The 25,240-nt window shown below is 41.3% G+C and overlaps 1 protein-coding gene across 3 annotated transcripts in view; it reads left to right on the forward strand.

Annotated features, from left to right (window-relative positions):
* The window catches only part of TANC2 (tetratricopeptide repeat, ankyrin repeat and coiled-coil containing 2), a 435,863-nt gene that overhangs the window by 225,329 nt on the left and 185,294 nt on the right, over positions 1-25,240 (forward strand). The window lies entirely within an intron of this gene.

The raw sequence follows: 25,240 nt of genomic DNA on the forward strand, positions 1-25,240 counted from the left end.
TTTGTGATACAGCTGCTTTGTATTCTGTATATAGAGCAGCTGTATTTAGCACTGAATCCTTTATCTGTCAAGTTTGCGGGACTGACCGGTTCAGTGAGAGCGGGTCATGTGTGTCTGACATGCTTGATCGAGCTGCTATCAATCACATCTAAGCTCATAACTTAGATGTGATCGATTACATGTGGATCCTGCTTGTCAGACACGCAGGACTCGCTGTCACTGAACCTGTCAGTTCCGCGGACATGATAGATTCAGATCTAAGGCTCCATGTACACGACCGTATTTTCATCTATCAGTAAATAGTGCCCGTAAATACGAATTCCAAATGGAATTTTGAGGCAGATTTTCCGCCTTCAAAAAAACTCTGTGAACCCAGCCTAAGGCTACATGCACACGTTGCGTATTTTGCTGTGGAAAATTCGCAACGAAACCACAAGAAATTGTCAGGAAAAAAAATTCACCTGAAGGTGCGTTTTTTGATGCGTCATTCTGCGGATTTTGCTGCGTATTTCTATAGAACTACAGGGATAGAATTCGCAAGCGCAATCGCGAGATAAATTTACATGCTGCGGTTTCAAATATACGCACGGTGGGTCAATTTACGTCCCAAAAAATACTGCAGCGTGGGAATCTTATAGACTTTGCTGGTACAGTATTACTCTACGGTTTTGCCGCACGCGAATGTGCGCCGCAAAATCGCACTTAATATGCAACGTGTGCATTCGGCCTAAAGGGGTTATTCATTAAGACAACTACTCAGTAAATTAAAGCCAACCCAGCGATCAACTGATAACTGCGTATCCAGCTTCATAAACCCTCATCGAACAGCTTTTTTCTGTGAGGAAAACTGACGCCTGCTTATTCAGGGACCATATAATGCCGAAATGGGACCGTGCGCCAGAGAGATTATTATTTTCTTCAGTACCAATAGTTGAGAAATTTCATCATAGTCCATCCAGTGTTTTGCATTCATTAGGAAAAAAATGTATAAAAGCTTTATACATAATGCAATTAAACTTTGATTTTTATACAATTGAGCTTTCTTACAATGACAGAAAAAAGTGTTATTTTTCATAAATGGAAAGTGATAACTCAGGATGGACCCTGGTCGCAGAATAAGGTCTTCTTGTTCATTTCTTTTAGTCTCCAGTGGGAGGCAGCACTGTGCCATTTCAAATTTCTTTATCACATAGATGCGTTTTTATGAGGATTCTTGTCGATTTGTCACTGTGTAAATGTTCTATAGCTCAGACAACATATTTCTGTCTGGCATCTGATTGCGAACAACAAGTGACACTTCGTTTTTTTGTTTCACTAGACGTTTTACTTATTCCATTGCACAGCTGTCCCCTATTAATGAGGAGTTTATGAATAATAGGAGAGGCTTCATGTCCTGACTGTTCACACACATAATTGTTAATGACAGATGAGATCTAAATTTCCCTGAGCGGAACTTTGGAGATTCTTAAAACTTGTCATGTCCCTTTACACGCTCTTATGGGTACTGACGGTGACACTTTCCACACCATTAGGCCTCATTCACACGACAGGGTCCGAGTGTCGGCCAGGAAAATCGGCCGTTTTTGGCCGATTTTCCCATCCGGTTTGCATCCGTTCCGGGCTGTGTTGCCGTTTTTACCGGCCGATTTGCATCCGTTTTTTTCCCTGTCCGTTTTAAAATCGGATGAATTTCATTAAAATTTGTTGCCACACACAGCCCTTTGTAGATAATGCCACAGCCCCCCTGGTAGGTAATGCCACCCAGCCCCCTGTAGGTAATGCCACCCAGCCCCCTGTAGGTAATGCCACCCAGCCCCCTGTTGGTGATGCCACACAGCCCCCTGCAGGTGATGCCACCTAGCCCCCTGTAGGCGATGCCACATAGCCCCCTGTAGGCAATGCCACCCTGCCCTCTGTAGGCGATGCCACCCTGCCCCCTGTAGGCGATGCCACCCAGCCCCCTGCAGGCGATGCCACCCTGCCCCCTGCAGGCGATGCCACCCTGCCCCCTGCAGGCGATGCCACCCTGCCCCCTGCAGGCGATGCCACCCTGCCCCCTGCAGGCAATGCCACCCTGCCCCCTGCAGGCGATGCCACAGCCCCCCTGGTAGGTAATGCCACCCAGCCCCCTGTAGGTAATGCCACCCAGCCCCCTGTAGGTAATGCCACCCAGCCCCCTGTTGGTGATTCCACACAGCCCCCTGCAGGTGATGCCACATAGCCCCCTGTAGGCAATGCCACCCTGCCCTCTGTAGGCGATGCCACCCTGCCCCCTGTAGGCGATGCCACCCAGCCCCCTGCAGGCGATGCCACCCTGCCCCCTGCAGGCGATGCCACCCTGCCCCCTGCAGGCGATGCCACCCTGCCCCCTGCAGGCGATGCCACCCTGCCCCCTGTAGGCGATGCCACACAGGCCCCTGTAGGTTGCACCCATTCCCCCCCCTTCCAGGAGAAGTCACTGACTTCAATGTCCATATATAGACAGTGTAGTCACTGACTTCTCCTGAAGAGGAATTTCCTGCCACAGGTCGGGAATTCCGCTTCAGAAGTGAGTGACGTCACTGTGTCCATATATGGACAGTGTAGTCACTCACTTCTCCTGTAGCGGAATGCCCGGCCATAGAGTCGGGATTCCGCTGCAGAACTGAGTGACATCGCTGTGTCGAAATATGGACAGTGTAGTCACGCACTTCTCCTGTAGCGGCATCCCCGACCATAGAGTCGGGGATTCCTCTGCAGAAGTGAGTGACTTCGCTGTGTCCATATATGGACAGTGTAGTCACTCACTTCTCCTGTAGCGGAATCCCCGGCCGGGGATTGGGGATTCCGACTCCTACAGGGAGCAAAAAAAGACCCTCCTCCTCCACATGCACTCTGCACTGTGAGGAGGAGGAGAGAGAGTGCGCGAGCGACGGTAGACCCGGCCATCACTCGGGACACATTCCGGTGATGGCCGTGTATTACCCGGCCCCATAGACTTCTATGGGGGCCGGGCATCCGGCCGAAAATAGGGCATGTCCCATTTTTTAACGCCCGGTTTTCCCGGCAGTCAAAAAATCGGTCATGGGAATAGCCCCATTAGGGGTCTATTATTCCTAATGCAGCCGGGTGTCGGCCGATTTATGAACGGCCGGCACCCGGCCGGGAAACCCTGTCGTATGAATCCCGCCTTACTGTGTGTTATAACATGGCTGTTGTTCTGCATACCTGGATGTACGTTGCTTGTTTGGGATTGACAGGTTCCGATTATTGCAATGTTCTTTTTAAAGGATTCTGAAGCATTTAATTTAATATTTAGAATAATAAAATCAAGTGTTCAGTGTAAGTTCAATATATTTTCCAAATAGTTTCTACACTACTTCGAAAATGTACTATAGACAACAGTTAGACCACTCCTGGCTCCTGGGATTCAATATTTAATATGCCTCACTTACATTTAATTACTTTACATTAAAGAGGCTCTGGCACCAGATTATCAAATCCCTATCTCCTATTGCATGTGATCGGCGCTGCAATGTAGATAACAGTAAAGTTTGTTTTTTTAAACTTTCATTTTTGGCCAAGTTATGAGCTATTTTATATATATATATATATGCAAATAAGCCTTGAAATGGACAACTGGGCGTGTTTTTTTTTCGTATATCCAACTGGGTGTGTATTGTTTTTAACTGGGCGTGTTTACTTGTTTTACTAACTGGGCGTTGTGAATAGAAGTGTATGATGCTGACGAATCAGTGACCAATCAGCATCATGCACTCCTCTCCATTCATTTACACATCAGCATCACGTTCTTACTAGAACGATGCGCAGCCACATACACAAGTGTCCTGATAATGAATACACATGACCTCCAGCCTGGACGTCATGTGTATTCAGAATCCTGACACTTCTGAATCTTTTCTGTGAGATTTCCAGCAAGGGAAACGAAATCTCGTTTACCTCGTAATCTCGCAAGATTACGCGTGGCTTGCTGGAATCTCACAGAAAAGATTCAGAAGTGTCAGGATTCTGAGTACACATGACATCCAGGCTGGAGGTCATGTGTATTCATTATCAGGACACTTGTGTATGTGGCTGCGCATCGATCTAGTAAGAACGTGATGCTGCTGTGTTATTGAATGGAGAGGAGTGCATGATGCTGATTGGTCACTGATTCGTCAGCATCATACACTTCTATTCACAACGCCCAGTTAGTAAAACAAGTAAACACGCCCAGTTAAAAACACAATACACATATGAAAAAAAACACGCCCAGTTGTCCATTTCAAGGCTCATTTGCATATATATAAAATAGCTCATAACTTGGCCAAAAATGAACGTTTTAAAAAAACAAACAAAAAAAAAACGTTCCTGTTATCTACATTGCAGCGCCGATCACATGCCATAGGAGATAGGGGTTTGAGAATCTGGTGACAGAGCCTCTTTAAAGAAGCACAAAATGTATCCATTATCCACTACGTTGTGTCGAGTGTAGGACCTGAGCGGTGGTGCGTGACACGATTAAAATCTCCTGTAATCTGTCACTGTCATGCGGTTCTTATTATTAAATTCTATTAAGTTAGTCTTCCTCATTTCCCTTGAGCTCTTTCTCGTCTAATTGTAATTTGTTATAATTTTTAACTTAGCTGGTACTTATAATATGTCCAAAATAAGACTTTAGGTCCTTTTACACGGGCCAATGATCGAGCAAACATGCATTCATATGAACGTACGTTCCCGATCATTGTACTGGGTAAGCAGGGCAACGATCATTGATCTGAACTCGTTTTTACGGCCCATATTGACCGGCTGTAACAGGACCATAAGCTTCAGTCATTTCTAATTCAAGAGGAAGGATGTTCTCAAATTGGTCAAGGTTCCACTTGATTGCTTTGCTGTCATTGGTGGTCTCCAGTGTCTTTGCCAGCGCCAGTTAAAAATCATTAAAGTAGTTCTCATAAAAATAACCCCTGTCCATGTGCCCTATTATGATATATGGACATAATAGAGGATGGAGGGGTCCCCTGCTTAGGACCCCACTCTTAGCCATAAAGACTTTACGAGCCATAAAGACTCTGTAAAGCGCCTTTTACACCTGCCAATATTCGGCCGGTGCGGCGAGCACCGATCAACGAGACCTTGTTGATCGGTGCTCATTTGCTCCTGTCACACGAAGATATGTATGGGGACGAACGGTAGTTACTCTGATCGCTCGTCCCCATACCTTTTTATCATGTCGGCTGCTCGTCTCCCTGTTTACACAGGGAGATGTGCTGCCGACAACGATAATATTTCACTTTTTTAAAACGATACGATGAGCATTTGATTGAGCGTTTGGTCATTCATCTGCTGATCGCCGCCCTGTTTACACAGGGCAATTATCGGCAGCGAGCGTTCTCTGAATTCTTGTCTGCCCGATTATTGCCCGGTGTAAAAGGGCCTTAAAACTTTGCCATTCCATACAGTAGATGGAGGGCCATTCACTTGAATAGCCGGCATGTAATGCTACCTTTCTCCTGTAGTGGCCTCTGCAGGGGAGATGTCTGGTCACACGTCTTTCCCTGGCAATAACCACTGATTGACGCTCTGGCTTCTATTTGAAGGGGAATGTTATCTCTTTGAGACAACTACTTTAATATTTCCCAGTTTTGTTTGTTATTGTCCAGCTTTCACACTCAGAGCCATAGACAATCTAACCTGTGTCGACATTAAAGGAATTTCTGCTGGGTCACTTAGACATTAGATTATTGGCAGATCCTGTTAAACTTAGCAGAATCCATCAACAAAAATTAAATGTCTGGGTCCAGCTTGGAGACCTTCCATCTGTCAATGGCAGATTCAGGGAGAAATCCGGGTCGGGCATGTTGGATTTTACAGTCAAAAGTGTCTGATAGTGAATTATCTCCCATTTTAAAAATAAACTTGTGCGCTTGGCTGAACTGATTGTGCATGTAAAATATAAAGCACACAATACTACACACGATAGTTGCCATGATATAAACATCCATCTTATGGTCATAACAATTTTGGTAAATAGCTATTGCTTATCAGCGTTGTGTAATATGTAAATGGCCCTTTTAGACTTTTTAATTTAAGCAAGTGTAGTATCACACTTATTCTGCAGGTGTCACTGTTGTCATTGTTGTATTTGGTATCTGGGCAATGATTTATCTGTTTATCTACAGCATTGGAAACCGTGAACCCTTTAATAATATCTTTGTAAGTGGAAATAATCTAATAGAGCAGGGTTGTCCGACTAGAAGCCCTGAGCAGGATACTTTCACTCCACTGTTTCTTCATCCTTTTTAACGCTTCGTTCACATCTGCGCTAGGGTCCTGTTCCGTCGGTGCTTTCTGTTGGAATGGTACCCTGACTGATACAAACTGAAACCAAAGGTTTCCGTTTCCATCACCATTAGTCGACTACGCTATTGATTCCGTCAAAACGACGGAATCCTCCTTTCACAACTGAGGCAAACCGAAACCATTGGCACCGGATCCGTCACCATTGAAATCAATGGTGATGGAAATGGAAATCTTTGGTTTCAGTTTGTGTCAGTCAGGGTCCCGTTCCGACGGAAAGCTCCGTTGGAAGGTCGGAACGGGACCCTAGCGCAGATGTGAACGAAGCCTAAGTCATGGAAAATCTCCAATTACTGTACCTGTGTCGCCTGAAAAAGCAATTTAGCTTGTTTTGGTTAGTGCTTTCCATGCCGAATAGAGCATTGTCTTTGCCTGTAATTGAACAAATCCGATATAAAATGATATAAACAGTTTTTTCCTCGTGCCATTATTAATTATAAAAGTATTTTGTTTAAAGAGGACCCGTCACTAGATCATATAAGTTGAACTGGTTAACTGATCTGAATAGCGCTGTTTCCCTGATTCCATCGCTGTTTTTCTTTTTTTTCCTGGACCCTCCCATTCCAGAAATATGGCCCACTATTGTGTTGGCTCCCTATAGACTAATCTGCTGTAGTTAGCCAACAGGGTGGAGTTATCTTCCCATCCTCTAATGCTGACCAATCAGTGCAAGGCAGCTTGAGGATAGTTCACGTCCTTTTGGCGAATTACAGCAAATTAGCATAGAGGGAACCAACACAACAGGGGGCCATATCTCTGGAACGAGGGATCCAGAAAAAAAAGAAAAACAGAGCTGGAATCGGAGGCAGCGCTATTCAGGTCAGGTACCAGTTCAAATTATGACCTAGTGACTGGTCCTCTTTAGGCAAATAAAGTTTATTTTTTTTCTATAATGAAAAGTTATGCAAATATACGTTCTGTAATAATTCCTCTATTTTTTCAAGGTCTCTACTTGTATTCATTTAATAGGAACCTTTTATTTTTTTACTTACTGTCAATTAAAAATCTGTTCTGGTCATGTGTTGGACACACACGTACTCGGCATCATTACAGCTCTGATAACTGTACTGCAGGGGTCCGCAACCTTCGGCGCTCTAGCTGTTGTGTAACTACAACTTCCAGCATGCGCTGACTGCCAAAGGCCTTATTATTCCAGCCAAAGACTGTCAGGGCATGCTAAAAATTGTAGTTTTACAACCGCTAAAGTTCTACTTTTAGTACTACTTGTAGTTCTATAGTAGTGGTAGTATATGTTTTAGTGAAATGTTTTAGAATTATTTTCTTGTAACGTAAAATGTAAGAATCATTTCAGTCCTATTTGGCCAGAAAGCCATAGATTTAGTTTAGAAATAACCAGATGCTGTAAATAAGCTCGTTTTCTTCCTGTCCGTGCCTTCAGTCATCCTTTTCCCCCAGAGATGTATCTAGTTAATTTGGGACTTTCTGGATCAGTGTTTGATAGCTCAGAGTTGTTTGTTGGGCAGAAGCGGTAATAGACAGAAATCTCTGCTTCCGCTGCTAGCCAGGACCAACGCAGCTATAATTGTCAACAATTCACTGAAGAAAATGGGTCCTTTGTCCGACCTTGGTCAAACGTACTGCCTATTGTTGTCATGAATGGTGAATTTTCCAATAAAGGCCAAGTGCTGGATCCTGAACATCCTGTCTTCTCTCTCCTCATAGTCAAACATCGCAAATGGTGAAAATAAAAATATCATGTGCAACTTGACAGATCTTAAGTGTTTAAAAAGGTTAACACTGATTTTTACAGCATGCCTAAAAAAGATCCAGACAACAAGATGTGGTGCTAGAAGCTAAAATAGTCAGCTAGTCATTGGCGTTGTGGGCTGGGCTCTTTGTAAAGTTGCGTCTGGACTGTTTTGTAATTCATTTCTTTCCTCAGGAAATGTCACCTTTTGTGTAACTTTCTAACTCTTAAAATCCACCTCACAAAAAGATGTGGTTAGGTCAGTATTCAGGCCTGTCTGGTTACTTCATGTCACGGTTTGTGTTCCCTATTCTCTCCTCCACACCTGTCAGACCTTATTACCCCCAGTCTTGTCTTTCTGCCTTTAGTCCTCAAATGCCAAATCAGCGTTTAGTTTCTATTCACTTTTCAAGGTTTCCTTCCACCAAAACCTGTACGTTGACTTGCCTGGAATCAGAAAAAAAAAATAGGTTCTGCTCACCCCCTCCTCTTCAGAGTCAGTGCCCCTCTTGTCCAGGGGCTATTTCTTGTATTGCAGCTAAACCCCATTCAATCTACTAGAACTAAGCTGCGATACCAGATACGGGCCATGCGAAGAATGGTTCTTGTTTCTAGGAAAATTAAAACAGACCCTTTTTCTAATTCTGGACAATCCTTTTTACTGTAATATACCTCTGATCTATAATCAAACTTATTATATTTGAATATACCTGTAATATACCTAGCTAACCACTGGTTTTGAACAAAATGCTCCTCGATACGGTTTCATATTGTCGGATACCGCAATGAGTTCAGTGCATATTGTGCACTAATAATGATGACTTGAGCTTTAATGATCTTCATAAGATATTAGTCATAGATTATAAGGAGGCCTCATTATATACTGCAGAGTAAAGGCCCTATTACACGGGCCAATGATCGGGCAAAAAATGCGTTCATATGGACGCCCGTTCCCGATTATTGCCTTGTGCAATAATGGCAACGAACAGCCGATCTGCTCTTTTATGCAGAATTAAGAATAATCGTTGTCTACGGCACATCTCCCTGATTACACAGGGAGATGTGCCACCGACCTGATGAAAATGTATGGGGATGAGCGCCCGTCCCGATACATATCCAATCATTGCTCCGTGTGATATTATCAAACGAGCGCCAATCAACGAGCTGTCTCATGGACCGCAGCTCATTTACACGGCCCATGTCAGGCCGTGTAATAGTTCCATTACAAAGATTTCTGCACCTCTGATGAGCTTTTATGTCATAACTTAGGACATCCCTAATAACTAGCTGCAAACTTGATTTCCATGCTCACGTTTCATTGTGTCGTCAGATTTGACCCTCTGCAGCAATAATTGTCTCTTCCCCGAAGTAATTAGTAATGAAGATTACTTTACGCTTTGGATTCATTTTCCATGCAAGTCTACATTTCACGCCTGGCCTTCCCCCGTTCTAATTATGTGATATCGCTAAATTAACACTTGTGCAAATTTGTTTGCTTGGTCCTTCCACCTCTAAATAGCCTATTCTGTTTTGTGAACATGAAGAGTATCACAAATGCCTCATGCACACAACCGTGCTTTTCTGTCACTGTGCTATCCGCAATTTTGCGGATAGCATATGGACCCATATGGACCCATGTACACGATGTTTACGGATCTATGTGGGGGCCGCGATTCTGGCCTGCAAAAACTAAGGATATATAATTTTACTGAGGTCATTTACGGCATCGCGCATGACGGTCCCTGCGTTTTTTTTTCTTCCAGATTTGTTAATACTGATGACACACGGAAGGTTTTTTGCAGATAAATGTACTGCAACGGATCAGTGGTTTTAAAGACCGCTAGAACACTACGGCCGTGTGAATTAGGCCTAAACACATGGTAACATAGTTTGATTTATTGCTTCATTTATTATTATGCAGCACTGATTCAGAGGAAATTGAGAACAAACCAATGTGATGTAATAGTCGATCGCCTTCCTTTTAGAAGAAACCAAATTAATTCCTGACTCCATATATAATAAAGAGAATGAAATCCCTGGATGAAATAATGATCCGTATTCCCAGAAAGACATGCATTTAAAAGGCTTTTTCTTACCAAATACATTTATCCCCTATCGACAGGCTAGATGAGAAACGTTTTTTTGCTGGCACCCCCAAAATCACTGGAAAAGGGATCCCGAATCACCCATTCCTCCTCACCTCCTTGACCGGGTGAAGAGAAGTTTAATTGGGGGCGGCAATCAAGCATGCATGGTCCGCTTTTTTCATCAATCCTATAGTGGAGAAGCAGCGCACATGCTTGACCACCGCCCCATGCAAACTTCTCCTCACTACAGTTGTGTGCGTAAGGAGGTTTGGGGAGGACCCAACTTTTTTCCCAATAAGTTTGCCGTAACCTACGATTTTACTGCATCGAAATGTCACTGTGGAGCCGTAGCCTCCTTTCCGCTAGAATCTTCTTTTCTCTAGGCGTAAGGGATACCTCCTTGTTACATTTACAGACTTGGGTATAAAAGTTCTTTGTGTTGGCCTTTTGGTATCTTTGTACATGAATACTTTGTCCATCGAGGGGCCACATTGAAGACTTCCTTAAACGCATATATAATAAATTTTCTAAATGAAGTCCTTAGTTCTATTACTGAACTTGCATTATTATCATTAAACTTTGGTCATTGGTGATCTCTGAATGTAAATACACCTTTAGACTGAACGACTGTTACATTGTTTCGTCTGTCGTCAGTCAAGTTTTCGGTGTCCCCTTACCAGTGTCCCAGTCATTTTCGTGGAGGATTGATAAGGGAAGATGATTGTGTTTAAAGAATACACATTGAAGATAAAAATATGCAATCCAATATTTCCCAATTCTAAAGTAAATACACAGAACGCAAACAACTAATCCTACTAATTGAAACCCGGCAAAAATAAATTGCAAGATGTGAACTTAAACCAGAGAGATCAAATGATGTCATCCGTATAATTGTCCACTGTGTATTGAGTACACAGACATAACGTATACATTATATGTAGACATAGGCTCCCCCACGCTAGATGATATACTGTATATCCATTGGTGGAATGTTTGCCTGACCTCAAGAGAATTTTTTGTCATGATCAGAACGGTTTTACACACATGATATCTGATGAGTTCTCTGATCGAACTTTAGATCAGTCGGAAGCAATTCTTTTGTTAACATACTGTAGATACTCAGATTATCCTTCCAACTACACACACTTGGTTGGATTAGCAAAATTTTTGTTGCTACTTTCGTTCACCAATTTTACAGGACATGTGAGGCAAAATAAACAGTAAAATATTAGGCCTCATACAGACAGCCCTATTTACAGATCTCTGTTGTACAGATCCATAATACAGTTCCCAATAGTGGTACAATATGGGCTAAAAGAATACTGTGTGCTTTCCATTTGACATGGAGTTACACAAAATTTTTTTTCTCATTGAGCATGCCATATTATAAAGTTATTGGAGAATACTGTGCGTAACGGAGGCATAATGCATCTGTACAAGGAGTGCCTGTGATATAGACCTGTGTGTCACGGAGTATTGGCTCATGCACACGGCCATGTACAATCATTGTGTTCATGTCTGTTTTGTAAGTGTGGGTAGTTTAAAAAAAGGGTGTGCCACTGTATGGGGCCTCTGTATGCCCCATCCAATGGAGATATTTTTCACTAAAAGCGTATATCAATTAAAAGACATCCAACAGAATATGGCAATGTTTTTCAAAACGGAAAAGACTAATGTATGCTTCCATTGACACATGCAGTAGACGTGAAATAGAACCCCATAGACATTTATGGGTGCTAAATTATCACTCTACGAGCTGGAGGTTGTACGAGGCCATAATAAGGTAATGGCATGAGCCCTAATTGGGATTGGGAGAATGCATGCATACCTGGCAAAAGTACATGTTTTTCTTCCTGGAAAAACATAGAAACTGTTGCAAGTTTTACAAAAGCAAGATTGAAGACTAAGACGTCATGCACATGACCGTAAGGGTTTTTACTGTCTGCAAATATGGATTTCCTCAAATACGCAAAGATTTCTATGTGCGAGTCTGTGCCGCAATTGCGGACAAGAATAGGACATGTTCTATATTTTCCGGATCATTTCCATACTTCCCAACTTTAACGTATTGCAAAGAGGGACAACTTGGTTTCCTTTTAAGTCACACCTCTAACCCTGCCCAATCCCCGCCGATATACACTTGATTGAGCCCACACAGTATCATGCCCCCATAGAACCCCCACGCAGTATAAAGCCACTATAGCTGCCCCCACACCGTATAACGCCCCATAGTGCCTCCACACCGTATAATGCCCCATAGTGCCTCCCACACGTTATGCCAAATAGCTGCCCCCACACAATATAATGCACCCACACAGATGCTCCCATGCAGTATAATGCCCAAACAAATTCCCCCATACAATATAATGCCCCATATAGCATAATGCCTCATAACTGCCCCATAATGTATAATAGCCCATAGCTGCCCTCATACAGTGTAATGCCACACAGATGCCTTATATAGTATAATGCCCACACAGATGCCTTATACAGTATAATGCCCTCACATATGCCCCCATACAGAATAATACCCATTCAGATGCCTCCATACAGTATATTCTATATGGACAGTGACCTAAAGGGCTACCTCAGGCTCAACGCTTAAAGTAGCGCTGTATCTAGGGATTCCTCGACATGTGGAGGAGCCCCCTCTTCTCCTCCGCCCTGTACAAATGCTGAAGTAGGGAGCTTACGGTTCCTTGCTTTACCATTGGATTCAACTTTGTCTGCGTCCTAAGGATGCAGATAAAGTTGACACCGGGACATACCACGGCTGCCTGGGACAGCGGGACATCGCCCGGAATCCGGGCTGGTTGGGAGGTATGCATTTCTATGGCCCGGACACGCATCCGTAAATATACTGAAAGGTGAGAAACTGACAAAGAAAAAATGATCGACTTGAGGCACGTGAAGTACAAAAAATATATATACAATCTTTATTGAATAGAGACATGAGACAAGTAAAAAGATGGAAATAAGGATAAGTCACACAATAAAAAAGGACGTCACATCAATCATAAATCAGATGTGCTAATTTGGTCAACATGTTGGAAACAATAAGGTATTATGGCAGCGAATAAATAAATAGCAGCATACCTGGCTAAAACACATATATGCATATATTTCGTACAGTAGTGGCGATTTAAGTAAAAAAGAAAATGTATAAACAACGCCAACAGGATACAATAGTATAGAGCAGTTTAGGTGTGCAAAAGCTGGTTTTGAAGTGTAATCAAAGAGTTATAGGCAAAGTTTTGTGCAAGCTGCTGAAGATGGCAAGTATTTGTTCAACATACCAGTAGACATTGTGATGCAAAGATGGGACGTCTACACCCGACGCGCGTTTCGGCACCTGCCTTCGTCCGGACGAAGGCAGGTGCCGAAACGCGCGTCGGGTGTAGACGTCCCATCTTTGCATCACAATGTCTACTGGTATGTTGAACAAATACTTGCCATCTTCAGCAGCTTGCACAAAACTTTGCCTATAACTCTTTGATTACACTTCAAAACCAGCTTTTGCACACCTAAACTGCTCTATACTATTGTATCCTGTTGGCGTTGTTTATACATTTTCTTTTTTACTTAAATCGCCACTACTGTACGAAATATATGCATATATGTGTTTTAGCCAGGTATGCTGCTATTTATTTATTCGCTGCCATAATACCTTATTGTTTCCAACATGTTGACCAAATTAGCACATCTGATTTATGATTGATGTGACGTCCTTTTTTATTGTGTGACTTATCCTTATTTCCATCTTTTTACTTGTCTCATGTCTCTATTCAATAAAGATTGTATATATATTTTTTGTACTTCACGTGCCTCAAGTCGATCATTTTTTCTTTGTCAGTTTCTCATGCTAAATCTTTTGATCGACGCACCAAGTGTATCTTGGTCAATACTTAGGATATGATAACGTGCCGCTCACATAACTAGCAACAGTGCTTTACAGTGTAAATGTTGATGCTTCGAGCACTATTATCATCATCATATTCTGTCTGTTGGTATTCTTTTGGTCTATATACTGAAAGGTGTCCGTGGTCTGTAGAAATGAATGTGTCCACAATTTTATCCGTAATTACTTGATCGTAACTACAGATGAAAACGACCGTCTTGTGCATGGGGCCTTACTCTGGAAAATGAATTTAAATTATTAATGCTGTTGTTAATAAGAGCAAATTAGGTATTACTTACTGTGCTGGAAAATCTATGACCATGGTAACCAAAACTTGTCAGCCCCTTTTCCCCAAATTATCTTTAAGAACTTCACAAATTACCAAAGACTTTTCTTGTGATTTTTGACCACTATAAATTTATATTGATCATCGTTTCACAGTTTTAGAAAACGGATGTCTAAATACTAACAGAATATAACATTAGGTTTGTTTTTTTATGGCAAATTGTTAGCACCCATCACGATTTCCCAACACTATTTGAGCAAGTTCCCATTACTTCTGCCTCACACATCACAACAGTGGCTCAGCTTGTTTATTTTGGCCTTACTCCTATGCCCCTAAATTAAAACCTGAGGCTTTGGAATTCAGATGTGACCCTCCAGTTCTTCTGGGAGTGCCGCGATTTTTCATAAGTTGACTGTTTGGACCCTGGATCAAGGTCAATTCCATATGGCACCCTGTTATAATTTACTGAGTGTCTGCTAGTTTCTTTCTCTCTCGATTTTTTTTAATATATATATATATAGAGAAAAATGTAGAGCGTAGTAACGGCACCAGGACTTCAAGATGGATGAAAGCAAAAGTGGATTTATTTCACCTCAACACAGCAACGTTTCGGTTCAACAGGAACCTTTCTCAAGCCATGATGGCTTGAGAAAGGTTCCTGTTGAACCGAAACGTTGCTGTGTTGAGGTGAAATAAATCCACTTTTGCTTTCATCCATCTTGAAGTCCTGGTGCCGTTACTACGCTCTACATTTTTCTCTATTTGGATATTGGGGAATTGATTCACCCCCAGGTAACGAGCACATGGCCTGATTTGTTGCATTTGGAGTGCTGAGTTCATCCACCCTGGACTGTGTGTATATATATATATATATATATATATATATATATATATGTGACAATGTTTGGGCTGTATAATATTGGAACAGTTGGAAATAGCTGCCCCATGAGATTTTTATTTTTTTATTTCTTTTGTATGGTTCAGGTGTTATATAAATGAAAGTGTAGCTAAACGTTTCACAAACTTCTAACATGTCAGAAGTCTGGAGTGGTGGTGGTCCGAGCACTGAGACCCACAACATTTGCTAGAACGAAGCAGCTGAAGAGTTTGTGTGAGTGTTCAGCTGCTTCATGTCTGTACGGCTTTTTCCGGATCTAAATGTATCGTGTACGGACTCAATAGAAAGTCTATGAGCCTGTACTCCGATACATCGGCTTTCCGGAAAAAGCCGAACAGACACGAAGCGGCTGAACACTCACACTTCAGCTGCTTCGTTCTAGCGATTGTTGGGGTTTCAGTGCTCGGACCCCCACCACTCCAGACTTCTGACATGTCACTATGACATGTCAGAAGTTTGTCAAACGTTTAGCTACACTTTAAAGCTAAATAAATGTAAAAACAAGGTGTAAATGTTATTTGTTGTGTGCAGGTTATTAGCCAATCGTACCAATTAATCAACCCGATTTATCAAATCATTGGATAAAAAGATGCTCAGAACAAGTACAGGAAAACTCCTGTTTGCAACACCTGTAAACATCATTTGCATTGGCAGCAGGAACCATTGTGGGGCTACAGTCCTTTACAACAATTTACTAAGTAAAAAGCTTAAAGCTCTAGTATTATTTACAAGCCCAGTGTTTGTTTCATAAGGAGAAAAATTGGTCACATGGGCATGTATATGCGAGACATAGTTTAATAATTGATGTCCTCCTGTGCAGGCTCCAGCTATTCTGTCTGTTGCCTTTCCATATCTGTCTGCTCCGATGTAAAGGATTCTGGTTGTTTATCCTCCTTTTCTTAGGCCTGGGTTAGACGGAGACTTGATTGATTTTAGCTATTGACATTTGCAGTCCTCAAGATTGCGTACAACTCAATGAATTCCTTGGGACTGCAGCAGCAGCTTGATAGTTAAATTTGCACTGCAACAATTTTCTGTGTAGCCCAGACTTTAATGGCATCATGCCCTATTCTCAGTTATGCCATCTGTGGTTTTTCCTGGTAGTCCACATCCCATTTATTGTACTGTGATTGGACAATCGGTGCTCAGCAAGATTAGTAGTAATCCCTGACAAACGATAGGGTTATGAATGAATGAATGAATAAAATGCACGAGTCGGGTAAATGAAAACAAACATAATGTTGGTTCAAAACCCTTTTACCGAAGACACTGTTCACATCGACGTTGCAGATTCTGTAATTTTTGCTGGTCAAAACAGTAGCACGGTTTTGTCCATCAAAATTACGGGAACCCATTAAAGTCAATGGGCACCGTTGGTATTTGTCATGCAATGGATCCGTTCTTCCAATTTTCTTGTTCTGTTCCTGTGATGGAGCAGAACAACAGAAAACAGAATGCTGATGTGAACATAGGCGAATGGATAAATGTATAGACGTTCCAAAAGACCACTTCGTCTTTATAGCTGCTACAAATCATATTATTACCATAATGACACGTGCATCTGCTTTTTTGTGAAACATGCGATATGCCTAACTAAGGGCCCTTGCACATGATGTTCAGGAGAGCAGCTCTCCGGTATGTCCGGTACAAATGGAGAAACATTCCCTATGGAAACATTAAGACGATGTTCACTCGACTTATTTTCAGACGTATGTCGGAGCCTAAAACGCTCATATTACGCTCTGAAATACACTTGAAAACTGCCTACAAACAGCTTCCCATTGATTTTAATCGGAAATACACTCGTTCATATGAGACATATTTACGCTGCTGAATTTAAAAAAGAGCTCGTAAAAAATAATGACATGTCACTACTTGAAGCGCTTTGCAAGCTGATTTTTTTTTCCCCATTTCCCGTTGACACTTCAAAAAATGCTTTGAAAATAAAATTCATAAACGCTTGCGAATATCAAAAACCTTGGAAAATCAGCTGAAAAAGTGCCGGGATTTAGAGGCTTTCTCTTGAAATCAGTCTTGTATTTTTTGGACTGGACACATGCCGTGTGAACTTGGCTTCAGGATTGTTTCACCTCTCCTTGGTGCTGAGTGCCGATTCTTATTTTCATCAAAAAAGATGCTTGGGAAAACGAATTACAAGGGGCCTTATGTGGACGAGATATCTGAAGAGTAAAGCTCCATGATGACGTTTGAAGCTTATGGACAAAGTTATCCTCGCTATAAAATCTTTTTTACGTAAATCTTATTCCTGTGCTAGTATGAGATAGCAGGAGGCGCTGTTTGATTCCTGACCAGCTTTCTTGCTCCTCCTTGCTATCTACTCCAGGCCAGTCCACCATTCCCCTCAGACCTGTGTAGTCCTGTTTCTACACAACTACTTCTGGATGTACCTGGCATCGTTCACTGCCACTTTTCTGACTAGAACATTTTGGAAAATCTGTGTAAATCTGTTTTGCAAAGATGTGACTTGAAAGCTACGTCCCATTTTCTGACACCTATGTAAGTGGCATAGGTATTGGGGGCTTGATAAATATGGCGTTCATGCTGGACACTATTTTCTCATTGTATTGATGCCAGAAAAGTGGTAGATTGATAAATCTGCCCCAGTTTTCCTGGATTTCGTAGATCTGCCATGCCTGGAAATTTTGTGACAAGTTTTCCTTTTACGGTGACAATTAGAACACGGTGTTCTTCTGAATGAACATGTCACTGTCATTACAACATTGTTGGGAGCGGGTTTAAAGAAATGATCTTTTCTAATTGCAATACAGGCATTTTACCCTTGTCTGTGATATCCCTGGTATTGCTCTTTTGTATGGTTGAACAGCGGGCTTCAGTCAGGTGTTTCTGTAAGAAATGTGTGTCCTTTACAACTTGTGCTAAACACATTTTACCTCTGTACAGTAGTTGTTGTACTTGCTCACTTTTGCAGATTTCCATAGTTGCTATTTTGTATGTGCCAGTACTAGTAAATGTTTATAGGCAACCATAATCCTAGCTACAGTCAGACGAGCGTAGCTAACCCCGGACGTGAAGAACTGCCGTTTTTCACATTTTGTAGTGCACCCGTGCGGGGCGCGTCGTCACGGATCCCCCAAATAGGACATGTCCTATATTTTCACGGACCCTTCACACACTCCATTTAAACAACGGTCATCTGAACGGCCCCATTGAAGTACGTGAGTCCGTGTGACATCCGTTGTTTTAACGCCCGTCACACAGACTACATATACGCTCATCTGAATGAGCCCTAATAAGTCTGTTGATGAATTTTACCTTCTTGCCACTGTTCTACTTTATTATTGGATTGCTCCAGCTGATTAAGGGAGTAATAATAATCATCATAGTAATAATAATAATATTTAGAATTCATGAATTAAAAGAGCAGTTCAGTCCATTGTGTGTCACATGATTTGTTTTGGGGAAGAAAAAAAGTATCACACCTATGCGTCCGTCACTTGCTGTAGCATGAATACACACTCCTGTCATAGGTATTATCTAGCTGTTTGATATCTCAGTGCTGGCTGTGGTATGCCACATCCCACGTTCAGGAATATTGGAAGATTGATCTATAAGCGTGGGTGCATGATGACAATTTACCTAATGTCTCTAAAGAGGCGTCACTGTGCTCAACCAAGCACATTGAGATTGTAGGTGACATTGAACATGCCAGCTGCATCCAAATACCAGGTGTCTCCTGTCATCTCTAGGAAGAAATAGACGTCCGTCTGTATTTATTTAATATGAATTATAAACTCGGCTAGTGTTGAGTATATATTCTAGATATGTGCTTATTACCTTTTCTATCTTATATTAAATTTAATTATTTGTTTCGCATTGACTTTAATGGAAAGTGACCAAGCATGTGCGGCCGCTTCTCTGCTGAAAATGGGGACTAGACTTTGACATTGTTGGCATTGTTAAAAACCACCGCTGAAATCTACTTAATATGCCATAAAGTCTATCATGGGAGAATCCCTGCGGGGGAGATCTTATGCTACGTTATAATGTTACAAGGAGAGGTTGCAGTGTCGTTAATTCAGCATGTAAGAGCGTAATATGTGTGGCACATGTTTTTGTAAAGGTTTTGACACAATGGCAAGTCTCTAGTGATGAAGTAATGGGCACAGTTGAATCTACTAAATGGCCCTTCAAGATGCAACTCGTTGTTGAGAATTGTGCAAAATATTGCGACTGCATAAATGGGGTAAACGTTCCTTCCATGAACCCTGTTGTTCACTGAAAGGAATGACTTGATGTCTTGATTATTTGTCAAAGAATATCTCTGTATTTGCAGGACATTGTAGTAAACTTTTGCTTGACTTCTCCGTCTCTGCACTGTGAAACTTCTTTATTACATATAGTTGTGTTTTTGGTAAAAAACAAAACACATTAAGTGACAGTGGCACCAGCTATTGATGGCTGAAGCACAGGCTCTCGGGCTGCCAGTTACCATCATGCGATGTCTTAAGAAATAACATCAAGCTGGTAGACATAGGGTCCTTTTACACCGGCCGATATGGGCCGTAACAACGAACGCTGATCGGCACTCGTTTGCTCCTTTCACAATAAGCTAGGATCGGTTATGTATGGGGACGAGCAATCGTTATTCCGATCGGCCGTTCCCACACATTTCCATCATGTCGGCAGCACATCTCCCTGTTTACACAGGGAGATGTGCTGCCGACAACAATATTTTTTGCTGCATAAGGCCCCATGGACACGACTGCTGTAAAAATCGTCCGTAATTGCGGACTGTGATTACGGTCCTCGATTACGGACCCATTAACTTATGTTGTTTACAGGCACCTTCCCGTATATTTACGGGAAGGTGTCTGTGCCATAGAAGCCTTCCGCAAAAGATAGGACACGGACCGATCTCCCATACTTTATAATGGGAGCACGGCCCGTAAATGCGGACGACTGTCTGCGGCCGTAATTAGGGACCGTGATTACGGGCATGGTCGTGTGCATGGGGCCTTAACGATACAATCAGCCGATCAATGAGCGTTTGCTTGTTCATCGGCTGTTTGTACCAGGTTTACACAGGGCATTGATCGGAAACGAGATTTCATATGGACGCTCGTCTGCCTGATCATTGGCCCGTGCGAAAGGTCCTTTATGGTATATTCACACTTAGCGTTTGGGGTGCAATTAAAAGCCGCATCGAAAATGCATCTGAAAAACTGCATGAGTTTTTCAATGCGATTGTATCGATAAATGCACCAATTCATGGTAAAACCGCATGCAGTTTTTCATATGCTTATTTTTTTAAGTTTTTTTAAATTGCACCTTAACTGCTCAGTATGACATTTTGTTTTTCATTTATCCAAACCTTACAGCTGCAGAAATGTTGTGGTTTATTTTTTTTTAAACAAAAGTTTTTTATTGAGAAAATAAGAAAACATCTGATGTACATATATTACACTTTACCAGAGTATATCGGGACAACCCCCGCTGACAGTCATATATGAAGATCATTCTTATAAAAGTCAAGGATGTTCAAAGCATACATAAATATACATCTTAGGCCCATATAAAGTTGTAACACGAACAGTCGTTGTGGTTTATTTTTATAAAATGATCGCAAAAGCCTGCAATATACGATAAGTCTGCATATTATAGGATTTTACAACTGGCTAGTAGTGAAAACGATTATCATGAAAGCAAGATGTACTGAACAGTGCTGAGGTGGCTCATGGAAATTTCTAGAATGTAATTATATGATCTGATAATTGTGACAGGGAGAAGTTTGGAAGGTTAATCAGACTTAACATTGAACGGTAACCGTTTTTGCCCGGTAAAGGAGCGGCGGACGACAAGACAGCATGTCGATTGGTGCTCCTTTGCTCCAATTAAACAGAGCAATGTCTGGGAACTAATAATTGTTCTTCTTTCATTTCCGTGTCGTCTGCAGCGCATAACTTGTGTACACAGGGAGACGTGCTATTGACAAGCGAACATTTGATTGGGTTGCATAAAAGATCCGATCAGCCGACAAACGAACGTTTGCTTGTTTGTCGGCTGATCAGTGCCTTGTTTACAGAGGGCAATGATCGAGAACGAGTGTTCGTATGAGAGCTTGTTGTCCAATCATTGGCTCGTGTGAGCTTTAACTTGTTTTTTTGCAAGCAATGCCAGCAGTGCGTGATCCGTTGGCTGCTTTAGGCTGAAATGATACCTTAGGTTTTTGTGAGAATATTTTAAACCAAAGCCAGATCCAAAAAGGAGTATAAAGGAAAGAGTGATATTTAGGAGCAAGATCTGTATCGGTGTTATTTTAGAGTGTTTTCCAAAAACTAGACAGGACAGAGCAGAAAGTCTCACACTGCTATTGTCTGTTCTACTGCTAAGGAGCCATAATAGTGGAAGGCTGGCTGATGTCTCTGCTTTGGTTTTTGCTGTGGACATAGATACCGGGACGTCCCCATACCCATTAAGTAGTTGGCCGGTCCTGCCAAAATCGCCAGGTTTGGACCACTTTCAGCCAATGTGTATAGTTGCCCTTAGAACGGATTAGAATCATTTTGACAAAAGGGAGGACAAAGAAAAAAACAAAAAACAAAACAACATAGTCCTTGGTAGTCCTACGTCACTATGCTACGAAACCTTACGCTCTGTGCTTCCGTATTGTGCCTCCACATAGCCCTGCTTTACAGTAGTATTCTCCCCAAGGAGCAATTCTGAATCCAATTCTATATGTCTCGTGTTTTTTTGTTTGTTTTGTTCGCTATTTTTTTTTAAGGACTTTGTGTGAAAGGACATATGAGACATTTTAATCTTTTATATATATATATATATATATATATATATATATATATATATATATATATATATAATATACATACATAAAATCTCCTATGATTTTAGAGAGAACGAATATGGCTTCCCATATCAAATGGCATTTCTGTCACATATAGTCAATTCTGTTCCTGAAAGTTTCACGTATATACCGTATAATTCTGTGAATATTTTAAAGCAGAGTTTTAAATCTAAAGCATTGTCTGCTTTAAAGAGGCTCTGACACCAGATTATAAGTGCTCTATCTCCTACATAGTCTGATCGGCGCTGTAATGTAGATAACAGTAGTTTTTATTTTGAAAAAACAATCATTTTTTAGCAAGTTATGAGAAATTCTAGATTTATGCTAATTCGTTTCTTAATGACCAACTGGGCGTGTTTTTACTTTTTACCAACTGGGTGCTGTACAGAGGAGTGTATGACGCTGACCAATCAGACAATGAGAAGTGTATGACGCTGATTGGTCACTGATTGGTCAGCATCATACACTCCTCTGTACAACGCCCAGTTGGTAAAAAGTAAAAACACGCCCAGTTGGTCATTAAGAAACGAATTAGCATAAATCTAAAATTGCTCATAACTTGCTAAAAAAATTATTGTTTTTTCAAAACTGTTATCTACATTACAGCACCGATCAAATGATGTAGGAGACAGGACACTTATAATCTGATGACAGAGACTCTTTAACCCCTTAGTGTCTAAGCCTGTTTTGGCCTTCAGGACCAGCCCCATTTTTGCAAATCTGACATGTCACTTTATGTGGTAATAACTCCAGAATGCTTTTACCTATCCAAGCGATTCTGGGATTGTTTTCTCGTGACCTGTTGTACTTTATGATACTGAAAAAATTTTGTCATTAAATTCAATATTTATTTGTAAGAAACGCCAAGATTTAGAGAAAATTAGCAAAAATTAGCATTTTTCTAAATTTTTATGTATTTACTTGTAAAACAGATAGTAATACCACACAAAATACATACTAGTTTATATTTCCCATATGTCTACTTTATGTTTGCGTCATTTTTTGAACATTCTTTTATTTTTCTAGGACGTTACAACGCTTAGAACTTTAGCAGCAATTTCTCATATTTTCAAGAAAATTTCAAAAGGCGATTTTTACAAGGGCCAGTTCAGTTCTGAAATGGCTTTGAGGGCCTTATATATTAGAAAGTCACCATAAATCACCCCATTTTGAAAACTGCACCCCTCAAAGTATTCAAAACAGCATTCACAAAGTATTTTAGCCCTTTAGGCGTTTCACAGGAATTAAAGCAAAGTAGAGGTGAAATTTACAAATTTCATTTTTTTTCTTCAAAAATTCATTTCTAATACATTTTTTCTATACCACAGAAGGTTTTACCCAAGAAATGCAACTCAATATTTATTGCCCAGATTCTGCAGTTTTTAGAAATACCCCACATGTGGCCCTAGCGCGGTCATGGACTGAAACACAGGCCTCAGAAGCAAAGGAGCACCTAGTGGATTTTGGGCCTCTATTTTATTAGAATATATTTTAGGTACCATGTCAGGTGTAAGGAGGTCTTGTGCTGCCAAAACAGTGGAAACACCCCAAAAGTGACCCCATTTTGGAAACTATACCCCTCAAGGAATTTATCTATGGGTATAGTTAGCATTTTGAACCCACAGTTTTTTTGCTAAATTTATTTGAATTAGTATGTGAAGGTGAAAATCTACTTTTTTTGTGAAAAAATTAGGAAATTTTTAATTTTTACAAGGAATAAAGTAGAAAAAACACCCCAACATATGTAAAGCAATGTCTTCCGATTATAGCAATTCCCCATATGTGGTAATAAATTGCTGTTTGGACCCACAGCAGGCCTCAGAAGAGAAGGAGCACCATTTGGATTTTGGATTTCTGATTTTGCTGGAATAGTTTTCAGTGCCGTGTCGCGTTTCCAATGCACTGGAGGGATGAAAACAGTGGAAACCCCCCAATAGTGACCCCATTTTGGAAACTATACCCCTCAAGGAATTTATCTATGGGTATAGTTAGCATTTTGAACCCACAGTTTTTTTGCTAAATTTATTTGAATTAGTATGTGAAGATGAAAATCTACTTTTTTTCTGAAAAAAGGTAGCCATTTTTAATTTTTACAAGGAATAAAGGAGAAAAAGCGCCCCAACATTTGTAAAACAATTTCTCCTGATTACGTAAATACCCCATATGTGGTAATAAACTACTGTTTGGACCCACACCTGGGCTTAGAAGGGAAGGAGCGCTATTTGGCTTTTGGAGCTCAAATTTAGCTGGAATGTTTTTGGGTGTCATGTCGAATTTGCAAAGCCCCTGAGAGACCGAAACAGTGGAAGCCCCCCAAAAGTAACCCCATTTGGGAAACTACACCACTTAAGGTATCTAGGGGTATAGTGAGCATTTAGGCCCCACACGTCTTTTGCAGAATTTATTAGAATTAGGCCGTGAAAATTAATAACATCATTATTTCCACTAAAATGTTGAATTTTTTCAATTTCACAAAGGATAAACGAGAAAATGCACCCCAACATTTGTAAAGCAATTTCTCCCGAGTACGGCAATACCCCACATGTGGTCATAAATGTTTTTTTATTAGAAAGTAATTAACCCTTTACGAACTGATTCATGTTTTGCTTTTTCGTTTTTCCTCCCCGCTTTCCAAGAGCCACTACTTTTTTATTTTTCTGTCAATAGAGCGGTGTGGGGGCTTATTTTTTGCGGGACGAGCTGTCGTTTTTATTGGTACCATTTTTTGGTACGATGCCATATCGGTGGACATAAACGGCTGTTTGGGCACGCTGTAGGGCTCAGAAGGGAGGGACGCCATTTGGCTTTTGGAGCGCATATTTTGCTTGGTAGTAGCTCTGGCGTTTTGCTGGTATTTCAGTTTATAATGTGGGGGCATATGTAGGCTGGGCAGAGTACATCAGGGGCATAATAAGAGGGTATAATAATGGGGTAAATAAATAATAATCCACAGATATGTGGCCAGTGTCGCACTGATAAATGGCGCCCAATGTTATCCACTTTTGGACACTCTGCACATTTTGCATCGCCATAATCTGAGAGCCAGAACTTTTTTTATTTTTTCACCACCGGAGCCGTGTGGGGGCTTATTTGTTGCGGGACAATCTGTAATTTTCATTGGTACCATTTTGGGGTACATGCGATTTTGTTGATCACTTTTTATTCAATTTTTCGGCAAGC

The sequence above is a fragment of the Rhinoderma darwinii genome, chromosome 13 (genome assembly GCF_050947455.1).
Source record: "Rhinoderma darwinii isolate aRhiDar2 chromosome 13, aRhiDar2.hap1, whole genome shotgun sequence".
Classification (NCBI taxonomy): Eukaryota; Metazoa; Chordata; class Amphibia; order Anura; family Rhinodermatidae; genus Rhinoderma; species Rhinoderma darwinii.